This window comes from Sander lucioperca, chromosome 7 (genome assembly GCF_008315115.2).
Source record: "Sander lucioperca isolate FBNREF2018 chromosome 7, SLUC_FBN_1.2, whole genome shotgun sequence".
In the NCBI taxonomy this organism is placed as follows: domain Eukaryota; kingdom Metazoa; phylum Chordata; class Actinopteri; order Perciformes; family Percidae; genus Sander; species Sander lucioperca.
Window position 1 is genome coordinate 4,673,600 of NC_050179.1, and position 15,181 is coordinate 4,688,780.

Below are 15,181 nucleotides of genomic sequence, written 5' to 3' on the forward strand. Positions count from 1 at the left end.
ACACAGGCTTCTCAGATATCCTTATTGCTAACATCCCCCTTTCCGTATATTACAGCAAAACAGCAAAAAGACGTGAAATATAAATGCCATGTTAGTGTAGCTGTTGATTTTACTTAATGGGGTCGAATGAATGTAGTAGAAAACAGTAGGCAGTACCATTGCTGAAGCCTTCTTTTACATTATTAGGGCCCGGCGCCTTTTTTATATAACGTGTGCAAGGTTAAAGAGAAAACCCAAGCATGTGATTGTACTCTATTTTGCAAGTACAAATTAACTGACGTTTTATTGTTATTGTTATATTTATACATCTTTTTCAGAGTGCTGTTTAGATGTTATGCTTCTGCCCCCTGGCTCATTTTTCTTGTTCCGTTACACCATCACTGGTGTGTGCAAAGCATTTTAAAATAGATGTTGCAGCTCAGTTCATATCAACAAATGCTTCTGCTTTTTGTTGATGTTAATTTATCTCTGTCAAGAACATATTTATTTCCTTACCTGACCAACAGTGTCTATATGCTGTATATCTTGGTTAGGGGTAAAATACATCTCAAGGTGACTCAAACTATTAAATCAGAAAACACTAAGCAATGCATTGGTTTGTGTGACAGTTTCTTTAGCATATAGTGGCATTTCGCAGATTTCTTTCTATCCTTCATGAGACTGTGCTGTGTAAAGGGAAACACACTGAATCATAATAGGAAAATAAGACACACTAAAGGTAAATTAGTAAGTAGTAACCTAAAAATTCAGACTGAAAACATATGGAAATGCAATGTATCTATTGGTTTATTGGTTTATTAGGGCCCGAGCGCCGACAGCGGCGAAGGCCCTATTGAAACTGAAGGAATTATTTTCCCGGCAAATGAATTGGCTTTTTGAGGGGCTTAACATATTCAAAAACTCACCAAATTTGGCGGTCACATCAAGTCTGGTGAAAATTTATGTATTTTAAGGGTTTCGGGAATAGGTGCGCAAAAATGGCTCGCTAGCGCCCCCTACAATGTTAAAAAAATTGAGCCCCTGCAGTGCGTTTAACGTAGACTTGAAGCCATACCCTAAGCCCAACAGGAAGTCCGCCATTTTGATTTCAAAGTTCGAAATTAGTGCGATTTTGGCCATTTCCACATGTCGTACTTTAACAAACTCCTCCTAGAGATTTCATCCGATCAACTTCAAATTCAGTCTGTGCCATCTTAAGACATTAAAGATGAAAAGTTGTTAAAAGAAAAACTTTTCGTCATAGGGCATGGCCGTGGCGAGGCGGCCATTTTGTGCGTTTCGCCGCCGAAACAGGAAGTGGGTGTAACTCGAGTGTACATTGTCCGATTGGCTCGAAACTTTTCAGGATTCATAAGAGTCCAACCCTGAGGACAAATAAAGGCCGATATTTACTTAAAGTCATAGTGCCCCCTAGTGGCAACAGGAAGTAGGCCTAAAAGTCAAGGTGCTATACTATAACGAACTCCTCCTAGAGATTTCATCCGATGTACTTCAAACTTGGTCTCTATCATCCCAACACCTTAAAGATGAAAAGTTATTAAAAGAAAAACTTTTCGTCTGACGGTGTGGGCGTGGCGTGGCGGCCATTTTGAGTGTTGAGCGATGAACAAATAAATTGTTGTAACTTGAGTGTACATTGTCATATCTGCCCGAATATTCTCACGATTGACAAGGGTCCAGGCCTGAGGACACCTACAGGCCATATTTGACTTTTGGTCATAGCGCCCCCTGCTGGCAACAGGAAATGCGCCTTATATGACAAACATCATCCGATTTACATGAAACTTAGAATGTGTGGTCTACATGTGATAATGAGCCGGCCCCTATAATATAACCACGCCCACTTTCATAACATTTGTACCGTTTAAGGTAGAGTCTTGTGTGAGGTGTCATTGAACTCAGCAGAGAGTTGCTTCTTCATTGGTGATGGTTTGGCCCGCCCCCTATGCTTAAGCCACGCCCCCTTTCATGAATGCTGATCCATCTAAGGTAGAGTCTTGTGTGAGGTGTCATTGAACTCAGCAGAGAGTTCCTTCTTCATTGGTGATCGTTTGGCCCGCCCCCTATGCTTAAGCCACGCCCCTTTCATAACATTTGAACCGTTTAAGGTAGGGTCTTGTGTGAGGTGTCATTGAACTCAGCAGAGAGTTGCTTCTTCATTGGTGATGTTTGGCCCGCCCCCTATGCTTAAGCCACACACCCTTTCATAATATTTGAACGATTTAAGGTTGACCATTGTGTGAGGTATCAATGAAATCAGCAGAGAGTTCCTTCTTCATTGGTGATGGTTTGGCCCGCCCCCTATGCTTAAGCCACGCCCCCTTTCATAACATTTGAACGATTTAAGGTTGACCATTGTGTGAGGTATCAGTGAACTCAGCAGAGAGTTGCTTCTTCATTGGTGATGGTTAGGCCCGCCCCCTATGGCTAAGCCACGCCCCCTTTCATAACATTTGAACGATTTAAGGTTGACCATTTTGTGAGGTATCAATGAACTCAGCAGAGAGTTCCTTCTTCATTGGTGATGGTTTGACCCGCCCCCCTATAATTTAGCCACGCCCCTTTTCAAATCAAATGAACTGTATGACGTAGAGTCTTGTGTGAGGTATCGTTGAACTCGGCAGGGAGTTCCCTTTTCATTGATGACGATTTGTGGCGTCTGAGTGCCGCGCAAATGCACGGTCACAAGGAGCGGCGTCCGCCGGTAACCCCGACACGCGCCGAGGCGCGAGGGCCCGTCCATCGCTGCTTGCAGCTTTAATTTGTATTGGTATTCATAAAAGGTCATTCTTGTATCAACCATAACAATGACTGGGATGAATAACACATGTGACTTTTCTTCAGAATTGCTCATAAAAAATAATTTTGTACTGATGAAATGGTTTAGAAGCACAGGAAATGATGCATGACTTGTGTTTGGGGTCTCAGAGACACCAGCTGTAAAACGTGGTTTTAACTTAAACCATTTGGATTTCTGTTATTGGAGTTTTTAAACAGTTTGTTCATATGAGGTCTGACTTCGCTTAGGTCTAAATTATCCCATGTCACTCCATGAAATGCACAAGCCCAGTTTGTGGCAAATGAAAGGGTTACCACTTCAATATGTCCTACATAGTGGGTTTTAATATGGTTAGAAGAAAAGAAAATTGTATTTAAATAATATTTCTTTCTATCTGTTAGACCCCAACAATGAGAAAGTAAAGCCAATTTCAACAAAACACATGATGTATTAAGAGGTAAGAGAAATGTCTAAATAATCATTCAGAAGAGTCTAAACTCTAAACTCTGATCCCTCGTTGTATTAATAACAGTGCAAATCAGCAAGGCCAACACTTCACTAGAACCTTCCTGCTTTTCAAGTGTGTGGAACAAAAGGTGCAGTGGAAATTTAATTTAAGGTCAAAATAGAATTGGATGAGAGTTTAGAAGCACAGGTGTCTCAGCTTTCTCCTTACCTGTTTTTTTTTCTCATTTGACTACATTGCATGTTTTGTTTTTTTTTCGTTAACTGTTATAACCTTTAAGTATGTGAAAACCAGGAAATTCCTTCAGTGGAAAACTTCCAAATCCTGCAGGTTTCAGTGTAAGAAGTACAAAGTTAGAGGAAGTCTTTCACCTTGAAAAGGATAAATATTATTTTAAACGTTCCTTAGGTGTACTTGGTACGACATGTCTTCACTTGTTCTAGTTGCTAGTAAGATGCTAAACCTCAACTGCTCCTGGAGGCTCTGTACAGAAGGTATAGTGTATAAAGATGCTTTTTTAACTCAATATTGTGTATACTACATTTTCCCCTGAGCTTTCTGGTAATTCTGTAAAATAACACTTCATCACTGATTGCAACTGTTTATTTGTTAACGACACTTGTTTTCCAGAACTTTTGAGTTGAAGCATATATATTTTTTTTTTTTTATAATATACATATATATATATATATATATATATATATATATATATATATATATATATATATATATTATAAATATCTATTATAATATATATTTAACAATAACTCACTCTAGAATGATCAGGCACACGTTTTTCCGGAACAGCACTTATTTGACAAAGAAGGGATTGTAAGTATAATGCATAAATCCTCAGGATAAGATATTAAAAATATGTCTTATCTTTTTAATATATTTAGTTTGTCTAGGAGCATTAAAAGTCAGTTGGAAACTAAATTAGATAAATGTAGATCCTAGTACTAGTTAATATACAGTTATTGTAGTTGTTTTGATTCATGCTCAATAATAACTACATAGGAAAAAATATGTATTTAACAATCTTGCATCCATAAGGAATTAGATGCAAAGGCCACAGAACAGAAGATAATCTTCCTCAAGATAATTGAAAGCAAAATATATCATCTGACCTGCATAAACATGGAGCTCTCATCTATCTGTCTTACTCTCCTGCAGACAAATTACCACTATAATGCTGTTCAACAGCAATACAAACCATCTATCTGGGAATGATAATACAAGTAAACTCTGTATGAGTTCATTCATTCACGCTTTGACCTGCTTACTCCCATGCAGCTCCATTGTGTGAATCAATTCTCTCCCTGCACACAATGGAGGAAAGGATGGACACCAGACTGTTTGTGAGTTCATCTCGGGGACAATACAAACAGGCAGAGAATCATTTCCTCATATGGGTCATTTACTGTCTCCATTCCAAGTGGACTGCATGTATTCGCCAGGGACTAAAATCCGGTCTTTCAGAACACTATAATGCATCTTTGTAACACTGGGATTGTGTCACAAAACAGTAAGCAATGTTTTAAGCCACTCACCAACATATTGGTCTGAACATGACAAACCCAAACTCTTTGCTTATGCAGTGCAAAGACATGTCATCGCAGAGATGGGGACTTGAGTCTGAGACTCGGACTCGAGTCACACTTAAGTTGCACAAACAGCTGACTTCAGACTTGACTTGCGACTTGACCTAAAAGACTTCAGACTTGACTTATGACTCGACCAAAAAGACTTGACTCGAGCTTCGAGACTTGTCAACAACCTGTTTTCATGCAATTATTGCTTTTTAAATCTAAATGTATTCATGTATTTCTATTTTCTTTTATTGGCGCATCTACGTTGGGGAAACGTATGACGAGCTGCATGTCCCCTGCCCTTTGCCATAATGTGCAACGTAACACATGCGCTATGCCTTATGTGCGCACACTCACATATAAAAAAATGCATTGACAATGGCGACACCAAGTCCTCCTGGAGTTGTGCCTTTTGTCATTAGTTTTGCTTTCAATAACTTTGTAAACAGTGGCAGTAAGCGAACAGCTACTCGCGAGGTGTGTGGCACCAAGATAAATGATGCCAGATCAACGTTGAACTTCATGCTGGGAACAGGCAAATTGTATCTTTATAGTTAATAGTTGCTCACTGAGGCTCAGACATCCATGGCGCACAGGAGGCAGGACGCACGGATCCATCTCCCCAGGAACAAATGCTGTGTCGGGTGGGCAAACTCATGTGATGCGTAATTGATCCCGTGGATGATTTGTAGGCTATTAAGTGAACAAGGTGTACCCGGTCCACCAAACACTGGGCCGTCTTGACTGTTTTAATTCTGCACATATTTCTGTTACTATAGTCTTATTTACTATTTCATTATTTCATCCATGCGTGGCGTGCGCACTGTCACCTGCCGTGGAGACGCTGACCTCACTAACCTCTCCTCCTCTGAGTCGGATCTCCCTCGCGCTGGACTTAGTTTAAGTGAGCGTACTAACACTTAATAAATGGCATTACATCAGTGAGTTCAAACTGCTTATTGTGCGTAATTTGGACTCACACTGACATGCATGTTGTTCTGTAACTGGTGTGGCGCTGCCACTATTCTCTTGATTTCCACTTCGACATTAGACATTTTTTTGCCTTCAGTCTCCGGGTGAGCTGTTCAAAATTGGCGTTTTGAACAGCTCACCCGTAATTTTGCGTAAATCACAACGCTTATCCTATCAATATCACTTCCAGTGGTGTAGTCTACATGATAGCTCCAGGATGATATACCCACTTAAAAATGCCCAATGACACGTAACATACTTTCGATTATATTTTTGATAGATTTTGAATTGTTATCCGTGCTTTTTTCTAAGGTAGCCTATTTATTTTTTTTGCATAAAAGTGTATCGGAATGCAGGAAATGAAGTCGTTGATGCTTAAAACTTCCCTGGGGGAGGACACCCAGACCCCCCACTATGATATGCCCCCCTCCTCCCCAAAGGCAGATTCTGGCCAATATACAGTACAGCACACCCACTATAATAGCCTACATTAGACTAGTCACTTTCCCATCAGTCAGGCATAAGATCTGACCATAATTACATTTTGCTTTCCATGAACTGTCGTTGCTTTAGCCTTTTATTTCAGTTGCAACCCCAGCAGTGGTAAGCTGTGAGAGAAAATAAAAAAATATCAAAACATAATTCTAACTGATGTGCGTATTGGCAATACACGGCTGAAGAAGCTGACAAATAGCCTATATGTAATTCTCTCCGCTTCAAATCTATATCTTTCATAAATATACCCATCAGGGAATGTTAACGGGGTTGTCGGTCTCTAAATGTTTTAACTTTTCTGAGCGCACCTCTTTCTCTCTCCGCCCACCAAGCTCCAGCTGATCTTCTAAGAACGGTGACACCGTTATCAGTCGAGTATTGATTGGTCGGTAGGCGGTGCTTTTACACCGGTTGATCGCTAATCTCCAACATAACCTGCTCCCGACCAGGTTAGGCGTTCAGCATAAGTTACCACGGCGATTGAACCCGATAACAACTAATTCACCTTCGTAGTACAGAAAACCCTGGGTTGAACCTGAAGTTAGCTCGTTAACGCCAAATCTCGCTTCGTAGTACAGGCCTCTGAACACAGGGTGAAAAGAGGAGCTGCAACAATGTGCAGTACAACAAAACTATGGTGATTTTTGAAAATTAAACCATGTAAACCTATTCTGGTACAACCTCAAAATACAATTATGAACCTGAAAATGGGCATAATATGGCCACTTTAATAATATTTACTTTATAACAGAAAGCATGTCATAGTCTACAAGCGTGTTTTTGTGATATTGATGGCTATGGTGCAGCTGGGCTCGTAGAACCAAAAGCAAATAAGAAGACATCAAACTCTCTTCATGGACCTCTAACACTGATTGAGCCTAGTGTTTTAATTTTGAAGTACACTTTGGATCTTTAGTTTAAGCTAGGGATGGGCAATACCAATTTTTTTTTCGATACGATACTGATCATTTCTTAAATGGGTATGTGATTTTTCAAAAATAATGGTCTTTTAGAAAAAAATGATAATTACATTTAACAGCAAATAACATGACACAGAATTAAATAAAAATGTTTGCGCTTACAAGTGTAAACAGTATTTTAGAGAAATACTGTGATAATATAATAAAATAAACAAATAATTATAATATAGGCCATGAGTTTTTCCAGAGTAACTTCCACTACATTTTCAACTATTTAGGCTTCATGAAAGTAATGTTCATAAAAAAGATGAAGATGATGTTGATGGTGAAGATTTTCTAATCTTCTAAGCCTACATGAATAAAGTCAACTTTTTACATTCTTCATGTTTTTGTTCAGACTCCTTATGACTTTCAAAGAGTCGATCTGTGCTTGCAAATCACTAACGAGCACTGTTGTTCTAGGTACACGGACATAACGCTCAAATCGACATATTTCTTCTATTGTCATAAAATGCATTAAGTTAACAGCTTTTAGCAACCTCTACCTTAGGTGTCTCATCAGGCTACTATGCTTCAGTATTGAGCTGATATTTACACTACAATGTGATTGGCTGATTGGCACACTATTCCACTCATATCTACAGGTTTTGCATTAATTCCAGTAACTGTGCAGCTAGGTTGAACTTTAGGTTCCTGATTTTGTAATGAACCTAAAACTGCACTCAATATACACTGATGATGAACAGAAATATCAGATAAACTAATATTCTTTCATCTTGTGAACTAATTGCTGGCAAAAGGCACACAGACCTTTTCTTATGACAGTGGGGCTGGTCTCTGTTTTATAATTTATGGGGTGCGTCAGCCATTTCATCAGCAATTACCCTCATTGATTTGTTTAACTCTCAGGGGCCCTTTCCTTCCGTAGCTTTTGGGATGTAATAAAAGGGGCTTGGATGTATTGGTCCCTCAGTCCCAAAAGGTAAGCAAAGATGGGATTTTATTCAGCATATTCACTCCTAAACATGAACCCAAAACCTTAAGAACAGTGTAGAATAATGTAGTTTGCACTTCCATTTTCATTTCCATTTATCGATTACCATTACATTTATCTTGTCCTACAGTGACAAACTATACAAATATAGCACCTGTCAAAAAGATTGTTTTCAAATATTTAAATCTAACTAAAGCCACATTAGCTCAACATAGCTATTTTAATTGCTCTATGTGTTTGAATTGCAGGATGAAATTTGGTGTTTGTTTAAAAGAATAGCCTCTGGAGGATGAGGACTTGACACAATCAACACAGATTATCCCACTTGCCAAGTGGTCATTATCCCTTTCTCCTAATATAATCAAAGTCTTACAAGAAGGTAAATATACACTAGGAGATTATTTTCTTTTTTTAAAATAAGGCCATTTAGACAAAAAAACATTACGTTTTCAAAAGCATAGCTCTGTCAGTCTTCTCTAAGACCCTGATGCCAAAAAAGGCTGCATTCCTCCCATTAGATCAATACCTAACTCTTGTCTGTAGGTGTGCAATGGCAAGCAGGGCCCCCGAGGGAGCACAACCACAGCTCTGTGTTCAGCGCTCAGCTCCCTGATGACCTGTCCTTCTGGAGACCTGGCCCACAATTGACCTCAGAGCTAACCAACAGGCCAATTAGCACTGGATCTCCCCAGGGCCTACCTATCTGCACATCTGATCAGAATGCCACACAGTCAAGCTGAGGCCTGCCTCTCATTCAGTGTGTGACCACAGAGAGTCCAATGTGGGTTGTATCTTCACCAGTTTGTTGATACGGTACAAACTAGGTAATCATGTTCAGAACTATTTACTGTATATACTCATCTTTGCAATGCTGAAATACACACACGATGAAATTCATATCTGAAAGATTCACTGTGACTGCTTTGTAGTTAGGCCATGTTCTTATACTACGACACTATAGTAAGTCAAATGTCTCAAATGACTAAACCAAACAGCAGCTTGAGTCACATTGCACATTTAGACTGCAGATGCTTTAAGCATGACATCTCTCATTACTCACTAACATCACACATTGAACTGCTGCACTCAACATTAATTCATATTGACACAATGATATTAGATTCAATATAGCATTGATCTCTGGGCTTATATATGTCAAGGAGCCATTAAGTATTTTGGCTTTCGGAAATATCAAGCATTCATACCGATACTTTAAGATTAAGTTATGTATATCCTTTACGAAGATGTGTCATTTAACCCCATGAAACACATCTACTAAAAATGTACTGTTATTACTTTTGAAAAATGGTTACGTTGACTGCATGAATATCTGTCAGGCAAAAAACTAGCATCGTCTATTTCTGGACTTTGGTGCAGATTACAGTATATTAACCTATATTAGTCATGCTAGCATTCCTTGCCCAAGCTAACGGAGTGTGACACACTGTCTCACAGTACAGTTGCAGGGGCTGTGTAAGTGATGCTATAGAACTAGAGCCTTTCGCCTAGAGGCTCTCGAGGCCAAGATGCTTTTAGAAAACATAGTTTGGAGGCAGTTGAATTTCTTTTACCTAGGCACATCCGCAAACAGATCTACAGGCGACAAAGGTAAATTGGCTTCTAGTCAACGCTGTCCTTCTGAACAGTTTTTGCTTCATATATATACTGTAGCCAGACAAAATATCTCTTATGACATAGCCAGTTCATGTTGCATCACAAGTGACATCCTAACATTTTTGAACAACATGTTGATTATGTATGTTTTTCAAAATGATATATTACTTCTCATTGCTGCTTTCTATCTTGATATTGAAAACTAAATTAATTGCAAAACAGGAACTTAGTAGGGCCAACCTGTACAAAAAATAACAGTGAGACATTCTTGAAGTTTAGAAAGCTTTTACTGAAATGCAGTAATTGCACACTTGTCAACATTGTGCATCTTCAAAAATGCTCTTGAGGACACATGAAAACACTCAATTGTTGAAATTCTTTGACATAAAGCTGCAGTGCTGTACTTGGAGATCTCTCAGCCAGCCAATGGCTTGTCAGACATAAATGAACAGCAACAAATGGGGTGAGCCATACAGAAATGTTTTGTGCTACAATAGCTCTTAAAAAAGAAAAAAAAGCTATTTAGATGATCTCATTTTTTTTCTGTGAGGTCACTGTACAATTGGTTGACAGCCGATGACAGCGGTAACCTGTCAGCCAAAAATGGGCAGCAGCATTAGTTTATAACCTATAAGCTAGTTTACTCTGAATTAGGGATGTCACAAGAAGAAAACACAGACGATGCCCTTTTTTTTTAAACACCGTAGGCACCGTTAGCGACGATGCCAGTGTTACCATAGGGTGACCAGATTTCCCGGAACTAAAACCGGGACACTTTGCGTGTGACCATAGTGCTCGTGCACGCACACACTTTTTAACGTGAACATATGCCAACATGAGGTCAGACACAGACAGTAACGATAGTTACATATTGTAACTCCAGATTCTATGAGTATAGGCACAGCCCTCTAAGAGCTATTGCTATTGGGTTTATCCCTTCGCGCATGCGCAGTCGTGAAGATTTTCTTTCGCGCCCTGTGTCCCAGCACGGGCCTCTCTTACGTCCGCAGATACTGTATATTACAGTGGCGCAACTAGAGATCTGCTCCCAACATCAGTATTTTTCTTCAGCCAATGTTGGTGAAGCAGGTGGCCCGAATCTTAGAGGGCTGTGCTCATAGAATCTGGAGTTACAATACGTAACTATCGTTCTATTTCGTATAGGCCTCACCCTCTAAGAGCTATTGCTATTGGTTTAAGGGCGAAGCTGACGTAGTCAACACCACCTGCGACACAAGGTCCACAAGCAGAACATAGACTAATTCAACTTCCTATTTCCACTGAACAAGGTTTAATGAATCAAAACACATATTTTGATGAGAAAAACCCTGTCATCATCATGAGTAGGCCTACTGATCATGAGGTCCATGTCATGTGGATTGTGAAAATGTTTTATGGTAACAAAAATTAACATTACAATTAATAGCTGCAAAAAACCCCGCATTCCTCCAAGCCACTCAAGTGCAGAAGGATGGAGACAGCAGCAAAACCAAACCTGACAGCGCATCATCTGCCATCAAGTGCGCAAAAAACTGCATGAGTCATGGGGGAGTCAAACGCACCGTGCAGATGAAAACGGATGAACGGGCATGGGGGCGCCCAAGAGGCCGCTGTGCAAACATCGGCCACTGTCACACTGCTGAGGGGGCCGCGGACGGTGGCAGCACTTTCGCGGAGTGCGCCAGAATGCTCTGGGGGGGGGGGGTTCCACTCCCTCCGCTCTACAGGCGTGGGTCATAGCTTCACACAGTCAATGAGACAGACGCTGCTCCGAAAAAGCCGCACCTTGGGTGCGTTCTCTGAAGTTAACGAACAGCTGCTGTGTTCGTCTGATGTCTGTCGTGCGTAAAACATACTGGAATAATGTGTGCACCGGGCAGGTCGGAGAGACGCCTCCTCCGCGACGAGGCGGAGGGAAAACTCCCTCGCCTGAAGGGTTGTTAAAACTTTGGTGTGACGATGGATTTGGCTGTAAAGTGGCCGCACTCCCGTCCCATCTAATGGAAAGGAGCATGCATAAATCACACACACTCTTAGCCAACGTCGAGGCGAAGGAGGAGCGCTGTTTTAGTGACAGCATCTTGAGAGGGGCTTGTGCCAGAGACACGAAAAGGAGGGTTCCCCAGAGCTCGGAGCACCAGGGCTAAAACCCATTCAGGTGTGAGAGAGCGCACAGCAGGTTTCTATCGTCCGACCCTTTCCAAAAATGTTTTACCAGGAGGTGCGCAAAAACTGACCTCTCTCGCTGTAGCCCTCGTGGCAGGACGAAATGGTGGCTACCTAGGCTTTAACTGTAGACGGAGTAAAATCGTTATCCACCAACGTTTCGAGAGATCAGAGGGACCGAGGGGGAAAAACGTATAGAAGGGCTCTGGGCCAGGGTTGGTGAGAGAAGGCGCCGATGCCAAGGGGTGGATTGTCCTGTGTGCTCGAGGAAAATCACAGCGCGCACTGTGTGTTCTCTCGTGAGGCGAACAGATCCACCTAGGCTTTCCCAAACCTGCTCCACAGCTTCTGAACAATAGTGAGATTCAATTTCCACTCGTTGTGAGAGGGCCCTCCCTTCGACATTAGGTCTGCCACCCGGTTCAAAAACCCCGGGGATGTAAACCGCTTTGAGGGACAACAGATGACTGTGGACCCACAGCAGGAGGCTTCTGGCTATCTCCATTAACCGGGCCGAGCGCATGCTCGCTGCTGCTGTAACGTTGTTTGTCTGCACGACGACATGTCTTCCCGCTACCACTGGGGTGAAGTGTTTCAATACCTTCAGCACCGTGGACAGCTCCAAGCAGTTTATGTGGAGGAGAGGGGGAAGTGGCCATTCTCCTCCCACCACCTGTGACTCGCACATTCCTCCCCAGCCGGTAAGGGACGCGTCTGTGTACACTGTCACGTATGATGTCACCTTGCCCAGGGGAACCCCGGTTGACAGGGTCCGGTATTTCCCCAATATGCCAGGTCTGACTGAAGAGAAGGTGGGATGGTCAGCATCCGCCACTTGTGGCATTTAGGGTCGAGGTGCTGAAAATGGAACCACCTCTGGATTTTCCTCATGTGGAGGAGACCCAGGGGGACTACCACGTGACTCACAGACATCATGCCCAGAAGACGCATCACATACAGCGCTGATATGGTCGCGTGAGGCGTGATACGTGACAACAGAGAGATTAGTGCGTCCAGCCTTGACGCTGACAGTTTGGCTCTCATAGTGGTTATCTGTGAGGGGACCAACGATCTCTTTTGCCAGTTTATGGCAAAGCTCAGTGTTTCTAACACACCGTCGAAAAGGAGGAGGATGCTGGTAAACTTGGGCGTATAGCCCTTTGTGATAAGCCTGACAGCCATGCATTCCTGGGTGGCAAGCTTTCCCACACTGCGCCCCGCTCTGAGAGCGGGGGTGCATACATCTGTGTGTTGTATGTTGCCATAGCAACAGAGAGCACGCCACTATGCTGTGTATTAAGAGAACGCATGGCGGGGCATCGAGTCAGAGGTCTCCCCGTCCCGCTAGACGGCCGGGGGAGGAATGACTGTGTAGCACGCGTAGCGAGTGGGCGCTCGCTCCCGTTGTTAACACAGTGTGGGAGTGACCGGGGTCCGCCTACGGCACCACACGTGTGCCAGGTGTCAGAGCCCTTATTTGAACTCGAGATAGCATGATAGCTTTCACCACGCCGGTAAGAGCCGGGGAAAAGCTGGCGAGTTGAGGCGTATAGCCGCGTGTTGATTGTTGCCATAGCAACAGAGAGCGCTGAGCCTTCCCGCGCTAGAGCTTGACCGATAGAGCGGCACGCGCATGCCTTTGTGTCGGCTGTTTACACAGCAGTGAGTATCGCCCCCCCACCCCCCCGCCGCTGTGAAAAGGCGGTAGTTCGATTCTCACAAGCCGTTCTCTCAACATTCTCACCATACCGAGTAATCAACTGGGAGGTGGAGAAAAACTGAGTAGGCTTTAAACACGCACTCTGAGTGGGTGTGTGTAAGCCTCTCAATGCTGACACAGTGTGGCTGGCTCCAACCGCATACTGCATGTGACGTGGCGGCGAGCCTATCTCACAGACTGTATAATAGTAATATACAGTCTCTGGCCTGTCTGCGTGTGTGAGATGATTCTAACAAGTCGTTCTCTCAACACTCTCACCAATCTGAGTTATCAGTTGGGAGGTGGAGAAAAACTGAGTAGGCTATAAACATGCACTCTGAGTGGGTGTGTGTAAGCCTGTCAATGCTGACACAGTGAGGCGTGGCGGCGAGCCTGTCTGCGAGTGTGTGAGCTGAAACGTGGGGTCCGTCCAGCGGCAGCAAGATGCCCAGGGGGGACATGGCGGACTGACTGAGAGGGAAAAACCTGTTTTTTTTAAGGGAAATGTGTGCCCCTTAAAAAACGCAGTTACGTTTCCAACTCTAGCTGGAATGAGACGCGCGTTCCCGGTGCCCCGTTACCGTCACTGCTGCCGCTGTTTGCGGAACGGCGAGGTGGGTGCTGCCCGCCGGGCCTCATGACAGCGCCGCCGTAGGTGGAGCTGGAGCCAGGGCTTGGAGAGGCGCAAACCGCAGTCCGCGGGTCGCCGTCTCCTTGAGCCGACACCTCGGTGCCGCCGTTGTGGCCGAAGCGGCGCTCTCTAGGTGGTGTGTTACCGCATCCCCTCCACTACCTACAGCCCGTGGCTGCCCCAGCCTCAGTGGGGAACAGCCAAGCTTAGCGGTCATGGTGAAGACAGCAGAGCTAGCCGTCATGCTAGCAAAAAACGGTATTGTTCAGCGGTGCAGCCACCTAGGCGGTACACTGGTACGCGCGGTCAGTGAAGTGGGCATGGACCTGGTAAGCAACCGCAGAACTGCCGGTGGCCGGCCGGGTGCCGGAGGGCCGGCAGCAGGATGTAGCCGGTCGGTGGTCAGTACACGGCGGACACCACTGTTCTTCGAAGTCTTCAAACTGCTTGTCACTGAAGAAAAAATGGGAGCAGATCTCTGGTCGCGCCACTGTAATATACAGTATCTGCGGACGTAATAGAAGCCCGTGTGGGGCACAGGGCGTGAAAGAAAATCTTCACGACTGCGCATGCGCAAAGGGATAAACCCAATAGCAATAGTTCATAGAGGGCGAAGCCTATACGAAATAGAACTTCATTATTTTTGATCGTAGGCTCCTCATCTAATAATAACAGTGTTTTTTCCTGTAAAATTAACAAAATTGCAGCAACAGCCTTTATCAGTATAGTGTGAGATTTTTTCTAAAAAAATATTTTTTTAAGTGGTGTAAACTGGGACACAGAATTCAAAATCGGGACTGTCCCGGTCAAACCGGGACGTCTGGTCACCCTATGTTAGCAGCATCGGTGCTGCGCC